The following is a 20,408-nucleotide window of genomic DNA, read 5'->3' as shown; positions in this document are numbered from 1 at the left end:
AAAATTTGGGGAGTGATGCAATTCCTGCACTGAAAAAAAGATCAGGTCTGAGTCCAGGGTTGAAGTGCCTTTAAGTGAATGAAGCCAGGATTTGGTTTTTTGTATCAATCTTGCTGACAGCAGAGAATATTAATGGAAGAGATGGAGACAAACAGAAATCATTCCCGGCATTTCCAAGTCTCAGGATATGCTCATGCCTGAGTTTCATACCCAACCTGCTCCTGGACGTGATAGTTCCAGGAAGGGTTACTTACACCAAGGCAGGTCTCACAGGTGCCGCGATCGCAGAAGCACTGCTCTCTCTCACACTGATGGCCAAACATCTACTAACAGCAGAAGGAAGATCCTATTTGTTTTCACTGGTCTCTAGAGTTCTGGGGCCACTCAGGTCTAAAGTTTTACTCAGAATATGCATTATTTAGTAGGTTGCAGTTCAGTCCAGGTACAGCGAAGAGCAGGCATTATGTGCAGTTCAGAGATCGTGGGTCCACCCTAACCACACTCTTGTATCCACTTCTTACCCTTTTGGAAAACACAAAACTCCATCTACACATTGGGAAAGGTCTATTTGTAACAACTCTGTGATGCTGGACTTCAGCTTTTGAAAGCAATCAATTTTCTAACACGCTTAACCAGGAGTAAATTTAGGTTTCAAATTATTAGGTGGAAATTATTCCCATCTGATATGAATTCTTCTTAGACCATAAAACTACCGAGCTAAAGCCTGATTAAAAATAAAAAAAAATGAGCGCACACTCTTTTCTCCATGATGAAATAGCTCTCTCTCTCTTCAATGAGTGCAAATGTGCAATTATATTAGAAGAGTGATGTCAGACAAATGCTGAAGTTCAGTTTGGCATGTGAAGCTATATCTTTAATATCTGAAGATGTTAATAATAGTATTTATATATTAATATATTAATATGTTTATATCTGTGAGCTATATCTTTATATTCACTAGGTTCTGCTTTGAGCCACATAGCTTCAGGAAAACTGTCCTTATTGTTTATAAAGAGGACTGAGTAGTTTGTGGGATGTTTCTGCAAGGAATCCTAAAGAAGGAGTACCCAAAAATTTGCATGAAAAAACAGGGGTAAAGGTTTTGGTTTTGTTCTGTAACTATATTCCCACCCTCTCTTGCATCAGAAGTACATTAAAAATATATATAAAAGACAACAATATAAATAATCTATTATTTACATGGAATTAATTACCTGGATGTAAAGCACACGTGCCAAAGAAATCTGTGTAGGAACCACGGGAGTGAGCCACAAAAACACCATCATCCTTTAAATAAATATAACTACACTGCAATAAATATAACTACACTGCAATAAATAGCAGAAACATGCACTACAGTCAGAGAGAAGAAGTAGAATAATATGTTCAATTGTAAATCACTGTGCATGGAAATTTAGGCAGGCATAATACAATTACCCGATTGGAGGTCAAATGCAATTTCACAGGGTGAATAGCAGACTATGGCCATGTATCTGTTTAATTTTTTTTTTTTTTTTAATTTCAGAATGATCCAGCTATTATTTAACATTTTGAAATATATTTAATTTTTCATATGCTATTTCAATGAACACAGTTAATTAATATAGCAGACATTTGTAATTTGCATAATTTTCACTAGTAACACTTAGTGTATGGAGTTTTGTATTCCAGCCCCTCACTTAAACTAAAAAGGGAAAGAGTGCAAAGTAGTCAGAGATGATTGACCAGAGTACTCATCTGAAATCACATCAAAACTACCTATCATTTTAATGGGAATAGATAAGTTTTCTGGAGAGGAACAGTACTATAGGATATAAGTAACAGAGATAGGGCATTAAAATTATTTTTCTAATGAATATATATATATATGAGGAAAACTTCAGAGATATCTTACTGACCTATAAATCCTCCATGAGTTATAAGAAACAAAATAAATTCAAATTAGTGAGTCCAGGTTTTAGTTTTCAAGTCCACACCAATTATCCCTCCAAGAGTTCTGGTTTGTGGTCAGTTTCAGGGTGGTCTCACAAAAATGAGGATCTTGATCTTTACAGTCCTTCCTCAGGCTTTGGAGCTTGTGTTTACTACCTATACTCTTTATTGCTACTTACTCAGAGTTTTCTTTTATTCCCTTTCCTTGAAGACCTTGATTCTGTAATGCACACAACAAACAAATAAAAAACCCAAACAAAATAGCCAGGCTTTTTTGAAAATATGATTTTTTTCATCATGTTGACTGAGTCTGAAGACCAATTCTAAACAGAGGTGCTGGTTCAGTTTTACCTCTGGGACACTGCTCTAAACAAATCAACATTCATGAAAATGTTTCTATCCTTTCACTGGCCAGTTCCTTGTTAGCTTTCAAAACCAACTAAGAATAAAAAAGTCATTATTTTTGAAGATGTGGTTTTAACCGGTCTCTTAGAGGCTCCCATAAATACCTGATTTGTGGTATTCAGATTGACACAAATAGTTATAACTTGTAAAACATAATGCTTATCACAGAAAATTACATGTATAGTTCATCACCCTATAAACCCTTAGTACTACCCCATAAATACAGTGCTTCATCAGTAGGACACTGCGCTGGATCAGCGCTGGCTCCTCCTGACAGTTCTGCACTACATACTTGTCTCATTTTGTTAGTTTTATAAACCGATTCCCAGCTCAATTCCACAAGTACAGCGTGGTCTCTGCTTAAAAAAATAAACAAACAAACCAACCCCAAAACAGCAACAACAACAACAAACCAACTAACGTGATTCAGCTGATACATATTTTAGAGGCATTCATCCATGCAGTACTTAGTGACTTCTTTTGGCCAGGAATCAGCAATCAGCACCAGTGTGAAGCAACATTTTCTGCTGCATTGCTTTTGCGCTGTGAAGACTGGAAACAAATTAAAAATACAGCTCAGATTCATTAATTCAGAAAGTTCTCTGATAAAACATTTTCTGCATCCATCAGACTTTCCCTAGGTAGGGACATATATGCTGTACACACGAAACACAACTGGGACAGGCCAGTGACACACTGGTGCATCTGGCCACATCGTTTTCTGAGGCTGTCCCAGAATTAAAGATTTTTTTTCTGAGTGCAGACTGATAGCATCACTGGAGTCACAAGCCTACAAATAAGAGGTGAACTTGGCAACATCGAAACTGGAAACCGTAGGTTAAAATTTATGTTTACTGTACGTAGCCTAGTTGTTCAAAGAGCTGAGCATGCTGGCACCAGTCCAGCAAAGCACTTAGAGGATGGCTGGGACACCTGACATGCCAAGAGCTCACCCCAGCCATCAGGGCTTTGCTGGACTGGGGCCTGAGAACACAGCACCCCATAGGGCAGAACTCACCCTGGACAACTGGAGCTCCTATTGGCACCTGCTGTTAGCAGGAATGATGGTGACCTACTCAGAGGGACCTGTGGTACATCAGGAAAACAAGGAATTCCTACCACGGGACCTCCACCTAAGTTAATGAAGGTTTCCCTGTGGCTTTCAACACAAATGTAATTTCATTTGGTTTTTCTGCCCAATTATTATTATTTCTCCTTTTTTATTTTAAAGCACTTTCCCAATTTCATTGATCAATAATTGCATAGCAGGGCTTTGGCCACTGAAAGAGGAAATGCTGGATTCTGAATACATCTACTAACTGCCTTGAAACCTCATTAGCACCTTGTCTGATGGGTTTTGTTGGTAATGAGCCTGCACTACAGTGGTGAGAAGAAGAAAAAACAAAGTTTAAATACCAAACAGCTTAAACTATTAACTTTTCTAAGAGTTTTACTTACGAGATCCCAGGATAGTTTTTTCCTTCCTGCTGAAACTGCAGGGGCCAGCACCTGGATGTGTTGCTTGCCTGCTGCTTTATGGCTTTGATTATTAACAACCTATCCCCAGGTTTAAAAGACATGATGGAAGATCTTAGGGTTTTAATCCCTTAAATACAATACCCAGCTTTGCACCTAAGAGCATGCATACTTTTTAGCATAAAACCATCTAGAAGGGTGCTTACTAATGGAAAGAAAAAACCAAAAACCACAACCTGACAACATATTTATGTACTAGTTTATCAATATACGCTTGGGCTTACGTGACTTAGGAGAACGTGATGACGTCCCAACAGAGGACCCACATTATTCATCCCGGAATTTCTAAGCCCTGAGGGAAACTCTCAGTACACTGACAAGAAGATTCCATCCAGGAATTCTTTCCCATTCCCGTTTCACAGCTGACTAATTCTTTTTATAATTTAGACCATTCATCAAATCTTTGTCATTTCGAACAAGGCTTCCCTACAATACACACAAGTTAAGATCTTAAGCTGAAAACCTTGTGTAAAAGCAGCACACTTTCTCGTCTTGATCCTAATAATTACCTAGTAATAAACCACAAGACAAATTCAAAAGGATGATAATCTGAAAACAAGAAATGATGGGAAACAAAGATTTCCTAACCGCAGGGAAAGAGCAAACATGATTGGTTTCCAAATTTCAGATAATGTTTCCAGGAACACATAAAAAACAGTAATTCCTTTAGTATATTTTTAAAGATAAAATCTTATTAAAAATCACTCTGGGCACAGTCAATGTCTTCAGACTTCTGCTTTAGGTTGTTCCTCAGTTCTTGTGAGATATTTTTTCTGCCATATTCAAGTATATAAATCAAATTTTAATCTGAAAACTTGTTATTTTTGCAGTGATTTTCTCTCTCGACTCCCCTCCTATGTATTAGCCTGCCTCTTCATCATAAAGTAAGTTTTCCTCTAATTCCACAATTTTGGAATAAAGGAGATCCCCGCCCCCAGTATTTCTGCTAATCATTTAAAAACTAACTTGTCAATCCTAACATAGTCCATTCATATTTCAGCCTCTTCCATAAAGATCTTTACATAGATATTATACAGGTATTAGCCATCCAAAAACATGGCCAAAAAGCCTAGCAGAAGAAATGATAAATCAAGTGTTGGGTATCAAATCTGCAGTTTTGCTTTGAGTCTGCTTGTGCAAATTTGCTTCAACATCATTAAGAGGATCTGCCCCCTGCTCTCTATTTCAATAATTTATCTTCATTAATATCTCTAAAGAAGTTTAAAGCTTCTACCTCTCTTTTTCTTGTCTTCATTAAGCGTAATTTTCAAATTAAACTGGTATCTGGAGCAACACATATTTTTGATAGAAGACAGAATTACTTCCATTTTTCTCCTCATCCCTTCATCCTCCTCCTCCTACCTTACCCCAGACTCCTACACATATATTAATGACAGTCATGGGACAGACAGCCCCAAAAATGATTTCTAGAAGAAACTCTTCCCTATGAAATTAAAATACTAAGAAAAAAACCCACTTCCATCCTTTAAAAGGTAAAGATGCTAGGAGGGATATATATACATATAGATATAGATTTTTTTTTTTTTTTTTTTTTGGTAATTTTTCAGTAAGGCTGACTACTTACATATGACTTGCAGAATCCTCCTTGCCTTGCAAACACAGACACAGGATATAAATTCATATCTTTCTGCCACCATGAGATGGCTTAATGTCACATGCTTCACAAAGTCCACGGCCATATCTCCAAGCAGACTGTGTATGAAAATGAAGTTTTAATTTACCGGGTGACGCTTCTTGCTACAACACCGTGATTTATTTTCTTTAACTTTGGGCTAGTAATAAACAGCAAGTAGAAATTATTTTTTTACAATACAGTTGCTCAGTGGTTGCATAAAACCCATATAAGTAGTGGTAGAACAGGATGAGTGCAGAAGGATGTATTTTATTCGGTGCAGCTGAGAAAAGTAATAGAAAACTTCAGCCTGGAGGAAAGGGAGCCTTGATGGTTTCCATTCCTCAGTCTTTTCCAGCCTGCTGCCCCTGAGTCATAACTCACTTGCAGACAGATCTGTGGGACTTAATTGTCACACATCTTTATCTGTGCAAAGAAACAAAATCAAAGAGAGAGAGGCTCACAGATAAGGAAAACAAACAAAAAACTACAACAGTAACAAAAAACATCCAAACCAAAGCCACCTAAATTATATATACAGCAAGGCTGTAAATCAGCCTTCCCTTCTGTTTCCTACACACCTGCTTCCACTACCTGATAGGTCACGGTCAGGTTAGTACTGTGAAGAGACAGAGCTTCTTCCCTTGGCTCAGAACCTGAGCTGTATGTTGGCTTAATTTAGCCACTTCATTATAAAAAAGAAATAATAATAATAATAAAAAAAAAATTTAAAAAAAGCGCCTTGGTATATGGCACACTGTAACTTTAATTTCCTCCAATAAAAAATGTAAAATCTTATTAAAAAATTCTTATTCTGCTCCAGAGCCCTGAAACTAAATCATTGATTTCATAATCTTTAAATTTTAATTAAAACTAAACTCTCTCAAAACAAATTAGAAATACATAAATATCGTGCGTTAAGAATACCAAAGGATTGTTCTGACAAGGTACAATGTCAGTCCCCCTGCCTCTGCGGATGCAGCACGGTACATAAATGTGTTTTGAGGTTTCCTCAGTCCCAGCTTCAGTTCATGATCAAAGGAGCTTGTCAAGTAAATGTCACAAAATTGTCACTGCATTAAAAATGAACGTAACATTTTCTTATTTTTAAATTTTTTTTAATTGGCTGAGGTTATTACTATTAGAAACTACTAAATGTTCCATAATCCACCAGATAATGAATAAAAAAAGCCCTGTTACCCTGTGTGCTGTGTTCCTTGGGCTCCCTGCAGTTGGTTTTTGTGGGAAGGGTAATGCCCCTAGGGTGCTCCACCATGACAAATGTCAGGGGAGTCTGCCTGGGAATAATGGGAGTAATGAAAACACTTTTTTTTCCCCTCACAGACCACTCATCAAGTTTTAATTCTTATCTATCTGACACGTACTAAAAAAAAAAAACCAAAAAACACCACCAAAAAAACCCCACAACCCTGAACAATATTTTAAGCATAAAATATTTCCACCAGCACGTGTATTTCACAATGTTTTGCACTCAGAGAGGTAACAGTTTTTGGACTGTTTTACAGAATGACAAGGAAAACCATTAGAAAATTTGTAAATCTTAACTTAAAATTACTAGAAAACTTGGAGGAGACTGAAGGTTCACTGAAAATTGCCATTGCAAACTGTTATACACCTGGAGCCTGCAGCTTTATGGAGACAAGAAGCCTGAATTATCTTAATGGATTTCTTTTCTCCAGCAACAGCTCGGCATGCTAAGAACCTATGCAAGTTTGTACCTTTGGAAATGATGCTTTGCATTTATTGTCTCAGTCTCCTATGTTGCTGAAGTCTGGATACACACAAAACGTGGGTTTGGTGAAGATTTAACTGTAAAGATACAGAATAAAATAATTATGAAAAAAATAAGTATGCGTTCAACAGGAAATATCCCAAGTAAACCTTCACTAGTCCTCTTTACTATTAGAAAATAAAATAATTTCAAATTCTTCTACTAAGTGCTCAAACATTTTCTAATTTCTATACAGAGGGCTCATTCCACTCAGTTGTCAATATTTACTTGGGAAAATTTACTGGGATCTGATTATTTTTGGAAATATTTTGGAATGCTTTAGGAAAAAGCTCTTAAGCTATTTCCCGGACTAAATTAGGGTGAAATACTGTTTCAAATACACTAACAATTTTGTAGCCAGTGCCTTGAAAAGCTTTAGCATTTCTAGTTGAGAGGCTCAGACCTGAAACTTGGGCTCGTCTCTCACTACAAGGACTCATCTTTTGCTGGATAGGGGAAAAAGCGAACGCTGAGGCCAGGCTAAGACTTTGATCACACTTTACATATGCTCAGCATTTTGGCAGATGATCTCTCTGAAGAGCCCATCTGCAGTGACCTGCTTGCAAGCAGGGCTGTGCGGGCTGTGTCGAATCCCGTCCGTGGCTGCGGCAGCTAGATGCCACTGTGGCACAAAGCACTGGAGCTGCAAGTGAAGATCCTTTTTCCTTCCCTTCTCGCTGGCTGCCAGGCACACAGGAACGAGCTGAAAGCAGCCAAGCTTACACACAGACAGGAGCAGGAACTGGACAGGTTCAGGAGCCTTAGTGCAGGGAAAGGTCAGGATCCAAGAGGGGACCGTGCTGTGAAGGTATGAGAGAAGGAATTAATAAAATACTGGGAAAAAAAAAATCTAGGATTATGATTCTGAATTAGAACATAAAGTGAGCAGGAGCCAGGGAGTGGCTCAGGATACTGTGATTTCATACGGCAAAGAGAACAGGCAGAAAAAGAAAGAGAAACCAAGATTCTTATTTTTTATACAGCACAGAATAGAAACTGTGAAATTTGGTGCCAAATATTTGCCTCCTGAGAGTCTGCTACCTTAATGACAGAGAAATACATCCTGTGGATATTGATTAGACACAATAGTTCTGTTTACTATTCAAATATTCAAAAACTGAATGAAGAATGGGAGTGTGAAAATTAAAAAAAAAAAACAAGCCAAATCTCAGGCTCCTGTTTGTTCCATGCCTGGTAAAAAACCAATTCCTTCACAGGCATTTTCCTCTTTTTGTTCCAAAGAAACATTTGTATCATTAATCTGTGTAATGTTTCATGTGATTATTTAAATGAACAATCTCGTTCCTGATGTGATAAAGTTTGAGTAGCTTATTCTACATGTGGGGGACAACAAAGAAAAAAAATTTACGGCATATCTTACCTCTGTGAAACACTAGGTTGTATCGTAAAGACAACTGAAAAGAATCTGAAAAGCTGCCTTTACTCTATGCAAAAAAAAAAAAAAAAAAAAAAAAGTTAACCTCAGATAAATGTGCCCCTGAAGAGAAATTAAACATCTTGCCTTACAGCTGCTGTCATAGCCTGAACTTCTTGTAAATACTCTGTTTGAGGGAGAGAGCTCCAGTTGCTTTATAAAGCTAAGCCACTCAGCAGTAGTACTCCTCCAGTTGTCCTTGACAGCTATATTTTTTCATGACACTTATTTGCTTGGATTTAGAAGTTTCAATGTTTTGATCCCTATTACTGCAGATCTGTAAAAATGACAAAAATACCACAATATAAGTTACCAGAAATGGAAGAGATGGAGTCTGATGATTTCTGCTGAATTTAAATTTTCAACACTGCTCTGAAAATATAGGAGAAGCACTTGATGAGTCCTCCCTTCTGTACAAGTGACTGTAGAGATGAGGCAATGGAAACTGTGCTGGTAAGTTATGCTGCTCACCAGTGGATCTTCATTTGAAGGTAAAAAAAAAAAAAAAAAAACAAAAAACAGAATTGCCCTATACATCACCAGAGTAAGTGAAAATACACAAACATGAACAGGAAAGCCACACCCAACCCTTCCTTTGTCTCCCTCTCCCTTTGGGTTTAATACATCCCCTTCTCTTTCTGCAGTTTCGCAGCATTTAAACTTTCCCTACCTCGGTTTCCTTCGTGTATTTCAAGCACCAAAGCAGCACCAGAGCTGGCCCAGGCTGACTCACTGACACCATCACCAGGGGACACACAGGCTCCTGCTCTGCCACCAGGACAGTGCCTCTGCCTCTTCAGCAGCAGCTCCAGCCCTACTCGTTCCATTCTGCAGTGGGAGAAGGGGTGCTTGACCCCTCGATGTTTCTGGCCACACAGGAGAGCAGAGAACCACCACGCGCACAGCACTACAGACAGAACAGCTCACCCTCGAGATGCAGAACGTGACTCAGCTCCCTGCTGCAGCCACAGCGATGCAGAGAGCATGAACTTCCCCCATGCTGGACAAGCCCAGGAAAAGTTGGCTGATCAGCACTCTGCTCCCTGACCTGGTACACTCCCTCAGGAGCAAAGTTGACTAGCGGGAGATTTCTGCTGGAAAAGCACTGTCAAACAAACCTTCAGGGAAAGGAACTGAATCTCTTTTTTTAGGTTTGTTCCAAGAATTTCTTGCTGCAGAACATGTTATGCTGTCCACATTAGACAGCCTCAAAGTTTTTAATGCATTGCAGAGACCTTGAAGTCTCAATCTGATATACGGCTCCTTCAGTCTGTGCTTCTTCCTACATCATTATAAACTTGACCTTAATTAACCCTCTTAGTGAAATGGAGTTTGTTGATTCTCAAGGACAGTCTCACTGAAAAACAATGTTGCAATATCACTCAAAAGCTAAAGTAAGGCTGCTTTATAAAGGGATTTGTACTAATAATCCCTGAATATTAACAGCTTCTTATGCTATGTGGTTTATATAAACTTATCCGTATAAGCTAGGATTGAGCTCTTTCTCAGCCTTAAAAAAAAAACCCCACATTTCCTTTAGCAAAAACCAGTTCTCTCTGGCAAACGCTGCATTGACTTTGTTAAAAAAAAAATAAATATATATATATATATAGATTTAAAATCAAACCAGGATATCCAAGGATATCCAGCAAACACAGTAATTTCTACTGTGACTTACTGATGACAATGTTTGCCCCTTCACGCTTTCAGTAGTTTTACAGAGAACATATATATGGAGAAGATCCTTAGGGTGGATAATTTAATTTTAAAAGCCTCAATGGAAGAGCTTGGTGTGCCAATAAAGGCTGCCCTGCATCATTTGAAGCTCTTGGAATATGCTCAGGGCTAATGGTGAGAAAGGTCGGTGTTAGCATCCAATCTGTATGCTACAAACAGGACATAAGAGAACAGCTACTGATCTTTTACAATTCCCTGTAAAGGCAGCATACTCTTTCTTATGGAAATAACAGACCACTCAAAACTGAATTGCTTTTTTTGTCCAGAGTTTAAAAGTATGAGAGCTGATGCCCACTCATCTCTTTGTCCTTATGCATCTCTGTGCCTGCCCTCACTTTACAGAGCTATAATAATCTGTAATTATTTATCAGACTATTTAGAGACTAAACAGAGATTATGAGTTAGTTTAACAATGAAAATCTTCATACAGAGCATGTAAGTACCTGAAGTTACAAAAAAATCCAATCAGTATTTTATGATTGGTAAAAACATTAATGTTTTTATCCCCATAAATTACAAACTATTTTATGGATGTACAGTACGCTTATTACCTTACCATGAAGTACATTTTATCCTCTTGATTCTGAATAACAGTGTATATAGCACATATATAGCACAGTATGCATATATGATAAATGAGGAAATTTAAGACCTTGGCATACTAGGGAACCACAAATAAAAGCTATCATTTACAGGTGGGGTACTGTGCAAGCATTTCTCGGTCGGTATTGTATCTGAAATTCACAGAACCTTACATTTTCATCCAGGTCTAGAGTATTTCTCATATCACTTAATTTTCTACTACTGTGCTGAAGTATCTAAGTAAAAACCTGAGTGTTTAAATATTGTGTGCCCTCCAAAGCACGTGCCACCATGGAACCTCCGTGGGTGATGAGGGAAGCACTCAGCAGCATCTGAGCAGATGGTTCAGAGGGTGATGCTTTGTATTAGAAGTTTCTAGTCCTCCATCAAAGCCCAGTGCTGGGGAGGATGGCTGAAACTCCACATTAAGGGGGAGCTCAGAGCACATAACCAGTCCTCTGCCAGTGTTCCTGCACTACTAACTGCATGGACTGGCAACTTTGGTTTATCCAAAACTCCCACCTGCCCTTTTGCAAAGACTCCTTCCCCTTACAGATACAAGAGAGAGAAAGAAAATTTGTGTCATTCTTTTGGGTAAGACTCAGCAGGGTTGGGAGAGCTTTTTGCTCTGCAGTGCGCCCATGGACCACCATCAACTGCCAGGCCCTGTTCCCTTCACCTGTATTTTCTGTCACTAGAGTGTTCACTTGTTGGTGATCCTGATATTGGGAGTTTTGCCTTATATGCCTACTAATATTGGCTATTTTACTTGAAAATTATATATATAAAAAAAAAAGACATTAAGCGCTAACTTGTCAAAGTTAACAAAGACAGAACTATGTGTAGTTCAAAGGGGAGTAAATTTAAACATAAAACTGAATGTTGCAATTAGCTTACAGTCAAAAGCTAGGCCTGTTTACAAGCATCACTGTGTCTACTTGTCACTATAAAATTAGCAATCCTTTGCCCAAGTGAAAGATGTTAAGCCATGATGTTAATCACAGAATCTGAGTAATTTCTCTCACACCAAAGGTGCACGCTATGACCGTGACACACGGTACTCAAGCAGAAAAACCTCACTGCTCTTTTTGGTCTTTCACAAAGCTCTTCCAGATTTTGTGCGTTCACAGTAGCCTGGCAAAATTATTTAGGATAAAATAATAAATTTACCTAGAGCATAAGAAATGCTCAGCAGTCCTGATACATCTTTATTGCAAATATTTAGTGAATGGAATTGTTTTAATCATAACAAGTCTCCTTGACTGCTCTTCTTACCAGCTGTTCAGGCCTGCCACATATTTGATTTTTTTTTAAAGTACTGTAGGAAAGGAGAGGTTCAAGGCATGCTTTAACTTAATTACTGTGTCTTTGAAAACAAAGAGAAAAGGAAAAAAAACAGAAAAAAAAAAAATCCCCAATGCCAAATCAATTAATTGTTAAAAGTATTTAGCATGGTGAGCATTCAAAATCTATTCTACCCCACTGGTTTCCTTCTCCACCCTGCTCTTCACCCTTGGCAATGATCTACTGACCACCACTTCCCTGTTGTATACACTTATATGTCAGTAAAGGCCAGACCAAACCACAACAGAGTGTGATGAAGCTGGGGACTATGAATCTGAGCACCTCATTTCCAGCTCCAGATTTATCATCTTTATTTGGCATTCTGGCATAGACAGAGCATATTTTCTCTTTCTCCTATGACATATAACCTTTAGGACCTAGGACTCAATTTTTCAAATATGTCAAAGTGTTTAGCAATGCTTTAAAAGGTAAAAGTTTTCTATGTGGAATGTGAAACTTTTTGATTGATGGGATTTTTCTGGAATATTTAACCAAAACAAGAAAACCTAACACGGCTGGAAATGGTTACCTTTTGTTTTTCTTTCCCTGTAATGTCATATAAATTGTTCAAGCTAATTCTATTTACTTTCTCAGATAGCCGAACATAAATACATTCAAGAAAACATTTACTTTTTCTATTTACTCTGTATAAATTTTAAAAGAAGACAGCTGCTTTAAAACCAAAGTGATGAAATATACAATAAATGTGGGTAAACAGCTGAGGGTATCTTTCTTATTTTTGCTGTTCTAAGATGGAAGGACTTGACAATTTTCCTTAGGTAACAAAGTTTTGACATGATTCATTTTAACCCAACTCTATTTATTTTTGCATGTTTGTAGCTAAGAAAACATGGGGTTTCTTTTCAATTCTAATATCTGTAAGAATTCCATCTGATCTATCCAGCACTAAATATACATTTAATTGCATCCAAAAATGATACATTTCCTTTTCAGAACATCCTAAACATGCAGAGGCTGGCAGACTAAAAATAACATTTACATATGAGAAGCCCATGTTGTGCCTTTTTTTTTTTTTTTTTTTTTTTTTTCAGTAGAAAAAAACAATGACTCCCTGAAAATTAGCAAAAACACGAGAGCATATAACTTGCTAAAGGTATGAGAATTTCAGCTGGTCATTTCCTGAATGATACCTGACTATTAATTTTTCAGCAGAATGATCATTGACTAAATATTTTACAGAGGGAGAGTACATTTATCATCCTGCACATGGTGAAGGATTTCTCTTGAATAAATATGACCAGTGAAAGAAATGAAGCAAACATTAAGTCGTGTAACAGCATTAAAAGGACAGTCAGCACATGTAAAAAACTTCTGTGGCAATGAGCTTCCTTATGGAAGCACCTCACAAGGAAAAACAAAACAAAACAAAAGGAGTGGTTTCTATTAGAATAACTCAGCATCCCCTCACTTGACTTCTCAAGCCTGATGCTGAGCAAAGCCTGCAGGAACCTGAGAATGAGGACTGGCACTATGCGTCCTACAGGTGTGGATTCAAACACATGCACACACACACTGGAATGCTGCATTCTAAACAAATCTAAATTTCTGTCTTTGTTCAAGAAAGCCTTCCCTATGACCCCAGTACCTACTTTACTTTTGAGTAAGTGTTGTAGATAAAGACACTTAGCAAAGAATAAGTTTCATGTTTTCAGATTAGAATTACTAAAATCATGTCAGACAATGCACAAATTCCAGTCAATGCCTATTAATCCATTATTAGAATAAGAAATGCATTATTAATAAGGATTTCCTTCTTGTTAAATAATACACTTCCATCTGTGATACATGGCCACCTAGTGACTAATTTAAATTGATTGAAACATTTATGTGATACATACTGTTAATTACATTTCGCCTTCACCAGTGTAACATATTCTGAAACAACTGTCATGGATACAGCACTAACTGTTGATAAAGACTTGGTGAAAATGGGCTTATGATTATACTAAAACATTGTTATAAAAAGCCAAGAACAGCTCCATTATTTTTTTTTAAAAAGTGGGCATGCATTCTTCTTCGGAAAAAAAAAAAAAATCATTTAACGTACTTAATGAGGAACAAGTCGGCATGTTTTTTTGTTTGTTTTAGTTTAAGTCTAAGTTCAAGAAATAACTGCTTGGTGTTTTTTTTTTGTTTGTTTGTTTTTTGTCGGGTTTTTTTAATGCTCCAATTTTCAATAAAAGTATAAACCTTTTTGCTCAAATTCAGCTGAAACCAAGTAGTTTTCAGAGTTTGAGAAGTTGGTTCCTTTTGAGTTTGGCTTCTGTGAGGTTAGGTAAAACTGATTATTATTTTTTACACTGCAGCAATTCCAGGTTTTATCCTAGACTACTAGTACTTACATGGTCCTAATGCACATCCCTATTACTGATGCTGCCATTTCAAGTGTTGTTTTGTTTTGTTTTCTGATACCTTGCACCACATTTCCAAAAATTAAAAAAAACCCAAAAGCACACAACCCCCCCCACCCCAAAACCACCACCAAAATAGTATTTGAAGTTGCAAATAGGAATTTGAATTCTGTACATTAGGCTATCAAGTTATTACATCCATACTGAAAGCTCACAGATCTCTATTCAAACATAGATTAAAATCCAGGCTGCTTATTTTGGATCCTTAAGATACTTAATTATAGATGCACATCACTAGCAAATTTTTGTTTACACATATCATTTCTTCAGAGTGCATTGTGAAATGTACACAACTGCTACTAACCATCATGAGTTAAATAAGCAATAGAAATGGGAAACTTATTTATTACCTTTCCCTTGATGATTTTATCGCTGTAATTCCCCTGTTCTCATTAGATTCAAGAACTATACATTTGTACTTGCTAGCGAGCTGAACATGCACCAGAGAGGTAATTTGAAAAGCGATGTGGTGACATATGGATTGGTGGTCTCTTGGACTCCTGCTTCCTATAAAATCACCACACAGCAGCGAAATATATGAAGAAGGAAAAGTATCCAAGACCTCCAGGTGGAGACGATGGAGAAGGAAGATTAAATAAGCATACAACCCCGACAGTTCTTTTTTCATTCCTGGCAGTTCATGGCATTTGAAGGCTTATGGATCATTAGTCATGACACAGTGCACTTCCCCTCTCTCTCAAGCTTTCTGTATATTTTTGAGCTCCTTTCTCCCGTAAAGTTTAAATGTACAATTATTTTAGCATTGTTCGGGGGTGGGGGGCGGGTTAAATTAAGCTTGAGCTTCTTTTGTCTCATTCTGGAGTCAGTTTTTTTTCTGGGCTAGCAATGAATGAAACTTTGACAGAGTGTAAGAAAGTAAATTTGTTACTACAGAGTAAAACATTGTCTCCACTATGTATCAAATTTTCACTGGTGATACATTCTGTAACATTACATATTCTCTGTTCATAATTACAGGTTTAGAAAAGCTCCGGTGAGGATGAAAACAAACAGCAACTTTCCCCATCTAATTATATTTGACCTTTTCTTGCAGTGCAGTTTGCAGCATAAAAGTGCTGAAAGTAGCAGGAGTAATCTCAGATAATGGGTGTTGTTCAACAAAGAAAATACTTCAGAAGTTGCAAGTGGTAACAAAAGAAAGCGGTGTTTTCTGTCACACTGCTTGCACCAGTTATTATTTGAATCACTACCAAGCTGGGACCAGCTCCTGGTGCGTTTCTTTGTTGAATAATAAAATGAAAAACAAAATAAAACAGATGATCTTTAAGGTCCCTTCCACCCCAAGTCATTCTTGGCTTGGGTTGGAAGGGATTTTAAAAGACCATGTATCTCCCATGCCCTCCCATGGCCAGGGACATCTTTCACTAGGCCAGGCTGAAAAGAGAATTTTTATGTCCTCCTCAAAATATGTAACTAAAGTACTACACAACAAAAGAACATTACCTGTGTGATTCTTATTTTCGGACTGGATGTTTCATAATGCATATTATTAGACCAATTACTACTCCATCCAGCTTGTGGTGGCCAGGGACAAAAGAAGGAAACAGGCTTCATTCTCAGCTGGTTGTGTTTGGAGAGGTGATGATCCTGCCCTCTCTGTAAAGGAGAAATGATGGGGCTAAGAGACTCCCTGATGTCAAGCTCCAAAATCATCATCAATCCAGCAGCTGAAATAATTTAGATCATAAAGATTTACGATTTACAGAACACCTTCCTCGGATCTGATTTCCATTGACAGTGTATTTTTAAACACATACAGGTGATACTGTACTGGGAATAGAGAGACTATTGGAGGAGACTGGCCATCATCTTTTTGCCTTTGATAAAAGGATTCCAGAGTTTAACAAATCAGATTATCAGGAACTTCAGAGTCATCTTCTGGTCTGAAGACTTCTTGACAGTCATTTGGACAAATATGTAGAAGAAAACAGATTTTTGGTTAAATTCTATTGTTCTTTTGGATTAGTTTTAGGGCAGTGAGCATCTCCAGAATACTCAATTTTATAAAATATAATGTCAAGCTCACTAATCACTTGCCATTTTTTACGTATTATCCTTCAGAACACTCATCTAATATCTCTGCATAAACCTACTTCTGAGTATATTTGTATTTATTCTTTGCTAATGGAATTAATTGCAATATGCATTCCCTATTGTACACAACTTATATGTTCCTTAAGCACTACAAAACACATTGTCTTTTCCATCTTTGAGTTACTAAGTGCAATATAGGGAAAGTATTCAGATTCAGAATCACACAGGTCAAAATCAAGATCACCATGACATGTTTTATCTTCCAATTAAAAAAGCCAAGTAACACTTATTGATAGAAGTGGGAACACAAAAAAAAGTTCAAAAATGGAAATACGTGAGCATAAGCATGTAGTCAAATTTCATCCCATTTTAAAATTTCTATCACCCCTACATGCCAGAAGAGGTTGACTTGCTCGTGTAAAAGTAGAAGAATATTAATGGTCACTAATGATTTTTTTTTTTTTTTTTTTTTTTTTTTTTTTTTTTTTTTTTTTTTAAATTCCTGAGCACGAGAAAACCCTGCTCTGGTTATACAAATGCCTTCCATTGAATGCATATTTATTTAGTCTCTGACATGTAAATTATTCTAATGGGACAATGTTCTTTCAATGCAGTGTGTTGAACATTCCAGCTTTCTGAAAGTGAAATGCCATTGCTGTTCCTAATTAAGCTGTTTTCCTTTTAAGTTTTCCAGAGGATGATGTGAAGGATGGCAATATTGATGAAGATTAATTGGACTGAAACTAACAGCGATAAAGCTTTAGATAAGGTTATTCTGTTGGGTAGCAAATGAAAATTACAGCAATTTAAAAGCTGAATACTTAAAGTCTTCACATTCTTAGCATTAAAATGGTGTACAATGGGATAAAAAAAATCAGGAAATACACATATTTCAGATATTGGTTATGTTGGCACTCCTTCACCAAATGAAAGAACAAAATGAAAATGCAATGTCAACTCCTAAATAAATAAATAAAATCTATTATGTTAATGGATTATTTTGCTTTGTCTGGGAACTTGATAGACCTATGTAGCTAATATATTAAAAAAAAATAATAATACAGTGAACACAATTTTGTTCAAGCACTCTCACTAGAGTGCTATAAGGATACCAAATAATTCCAACTACTTCAGAAAGACAATTTTCACAACAGAAGAACAGATAACTTCTTGGGTTCTTGAGGCCAGTGATGTCCAGTGGACTTCACCTACACAAAATTTTAGGCTTGTCAAAATTCAGCTGATAGTAGGATTGATAAAGGGCTATGGAAAACAATCAACAAATATCTAAGCCCAGATGATGTTACATTTTGGAGTAAATAATTCAAAATCCATCAAAAAAATTGATTTTCCAGATGCTGATTAGTGTTTCATTAAGATAAAAATAAAAGCCTACTCACAATTTACTCAATACGCTTTTTTTTACATAACTCTTGGTCAACAGCAACTATAGCACAATATTGCCACTTCCTAAACCCTGGCTAGCAAGTTCTTCAAGAACGATCTTCTCAACACCAGGCAATGAACCACAACTGCATTTTTATCAAGAGATTTAGAAACAAACAAAGCTGTGTAAGCAGTAAAGATACAGTTTTCTGAGAAGTCAGAGTAAGTCTATTCTGCCATCCTGTGAAGTCATAATTATATACACATCTGGGGGCACAAATAAGGATATAAAGAAAAGAAGCAGTTGAAAACTCCAAGCGTTTATGTTTCACAGTTGCTCAACTGAGTAACTCATTTTCCTGAGTGTAATCTCACACTGTAACAAGAGCAAAACCAGGGCAGTTACCCAGAAAGAAATGAAACCATTGCAAAGGTTTTGTACAAGCATTTTACACTGGCAACGCAGAAACCAAAGTACCAGGCACATCTGCTAGCGGTTCCTTTATCTTTAGGTATGAATTATAGCACACATTTCCTCCATTAACTAAGTCAGATGGTATTGAACTATATATAAGTCAGTATTGCAACTTCATTAACCTCCTCTTGCTCCAACAGTCTCACAGTCTGACCAGTTAAATAAATCTGGTTTCACATTTGCAACAGTTCTGCAGAGCTATGGCTTTAGTGTTTATTTCCTCCATATGCACAGGTAGAGAACCTAATCAATCAAGTGACATACAGAGATCTTACATGTTTATATACTCATTATGTTAATACTCATTTCATACTTAGTTCAAGTATTATGAAAATCAATAAAACCATTTGTTGTGTATATTTCCTTGTGAGTAGTGAAAATACCGTGACTAAAAATCCTCATATACTGTGTACAGATGCAGTTCATAATGCAGAGATATTATTTACTACCCAGAAATAAAATAATAATAATAAAAAATCTTTACAGTCACATTTTTATTATGGAAACACACAATACAGCCTGTAAAGTTGCAACACCTGCTTATACCCATAAAAAAAAAAAAAAAAAAAAAAAAAAAAAAAAAAAAAAAAAAAAAAAAAAAAGGAATTTTTTACTGCCTAAATAAGATGTGAAGATGTGTATCTCCCAATTTTCAGCTTTCTCACTCACACACAAAATTTCTGTAATTACAATAGCTGCCATCACCATCAGCCATCCATTAAGAAAGAAACTCTGTCTCAGTCGCCCTGAGATCTGGATGTCTTCATAATGCAGCACCGACGGTTTAGCACAGAGCCATCTCAGAGCTATCAGATCTCCTCAGAAGGACCTGTGTGACAGGGACGTGTCTCTATTGCACAAGACAGAGCAGAACCTAAAAAGCTCAGCAGTACGTGGCACTCGGCACCAGCCTCCAGCAAGGAGAATGGCTGGCTATGAAAAGGCAAAATGGCTCAACACAAAGTCAGTGCCAGCCATGTCCAGCAAATCTTAAAATGCAAAACCTGTTGTTGTCTCCTTATATTGATTTTTTTTTTTTTTTTTAATGTACACAAGTAAAGGAGATCCTTTCTTAACTTGTTAAATAAGCTAAACTCCATAAGAGAATGTTCAATGAGTTTCCTCGGAAAGACGAATATTTCCTGAATATCATTAAGCAGAGCACAGAAATACAGAAGCAACCATTTAGCATTATAAAGCTCCTACTCTGTTAAGCCTCTTGAGACTTACAATTTTCAAACAAAAAGATTTCTCCACTCTCACAAAATCCCAAGCCAGAATACAAACAAAACAAACAGCAGACATCCATGCATTCAGATCTCCCTCAGATACTTGTCATTTACAATTTACATGCTATTGAAATTCATGCAAGAAAATGAAATGGTGATTTAGTATGTTTGCAAGTCAAAGGCGAAAACCATTTTTTTCCTATCTGCCCACTTTTCTCAACTCTTCCAGAATCCTACTGGAAACCATGTGTACGCCTTAAGCCTCTGTGAGGATTTAGCTTTCATGAACTGTTATGTTTGGAAAGATACAGCATCTTTAGTTTTGAGGAGCTGGAATCTTCCCTATTCCACATCACATTAGCAACCAGTTACAATCAATATTATCCATGAAAAAGAATCGGAAAAGTCAGAAATTTAACTACACTTCAAATTAAG

Source organism: Hirundo rustica, chromosome 5, assembly GCF_015227805.2.
Source record: "Hirundo rustica isolate bHirRus1 chromosome 5, bHirRus1.pri.v3, whole genome shotgun sequence".
NCBI classification, from domain to species: Eukaryota; Metazoa; Chordata; class Aves; order Passeriformes; family Hirundinidae; genus Hirundo; species Hirundo rustica.
Note: the sequence above shows the minus strand (reverse complement) of the source record.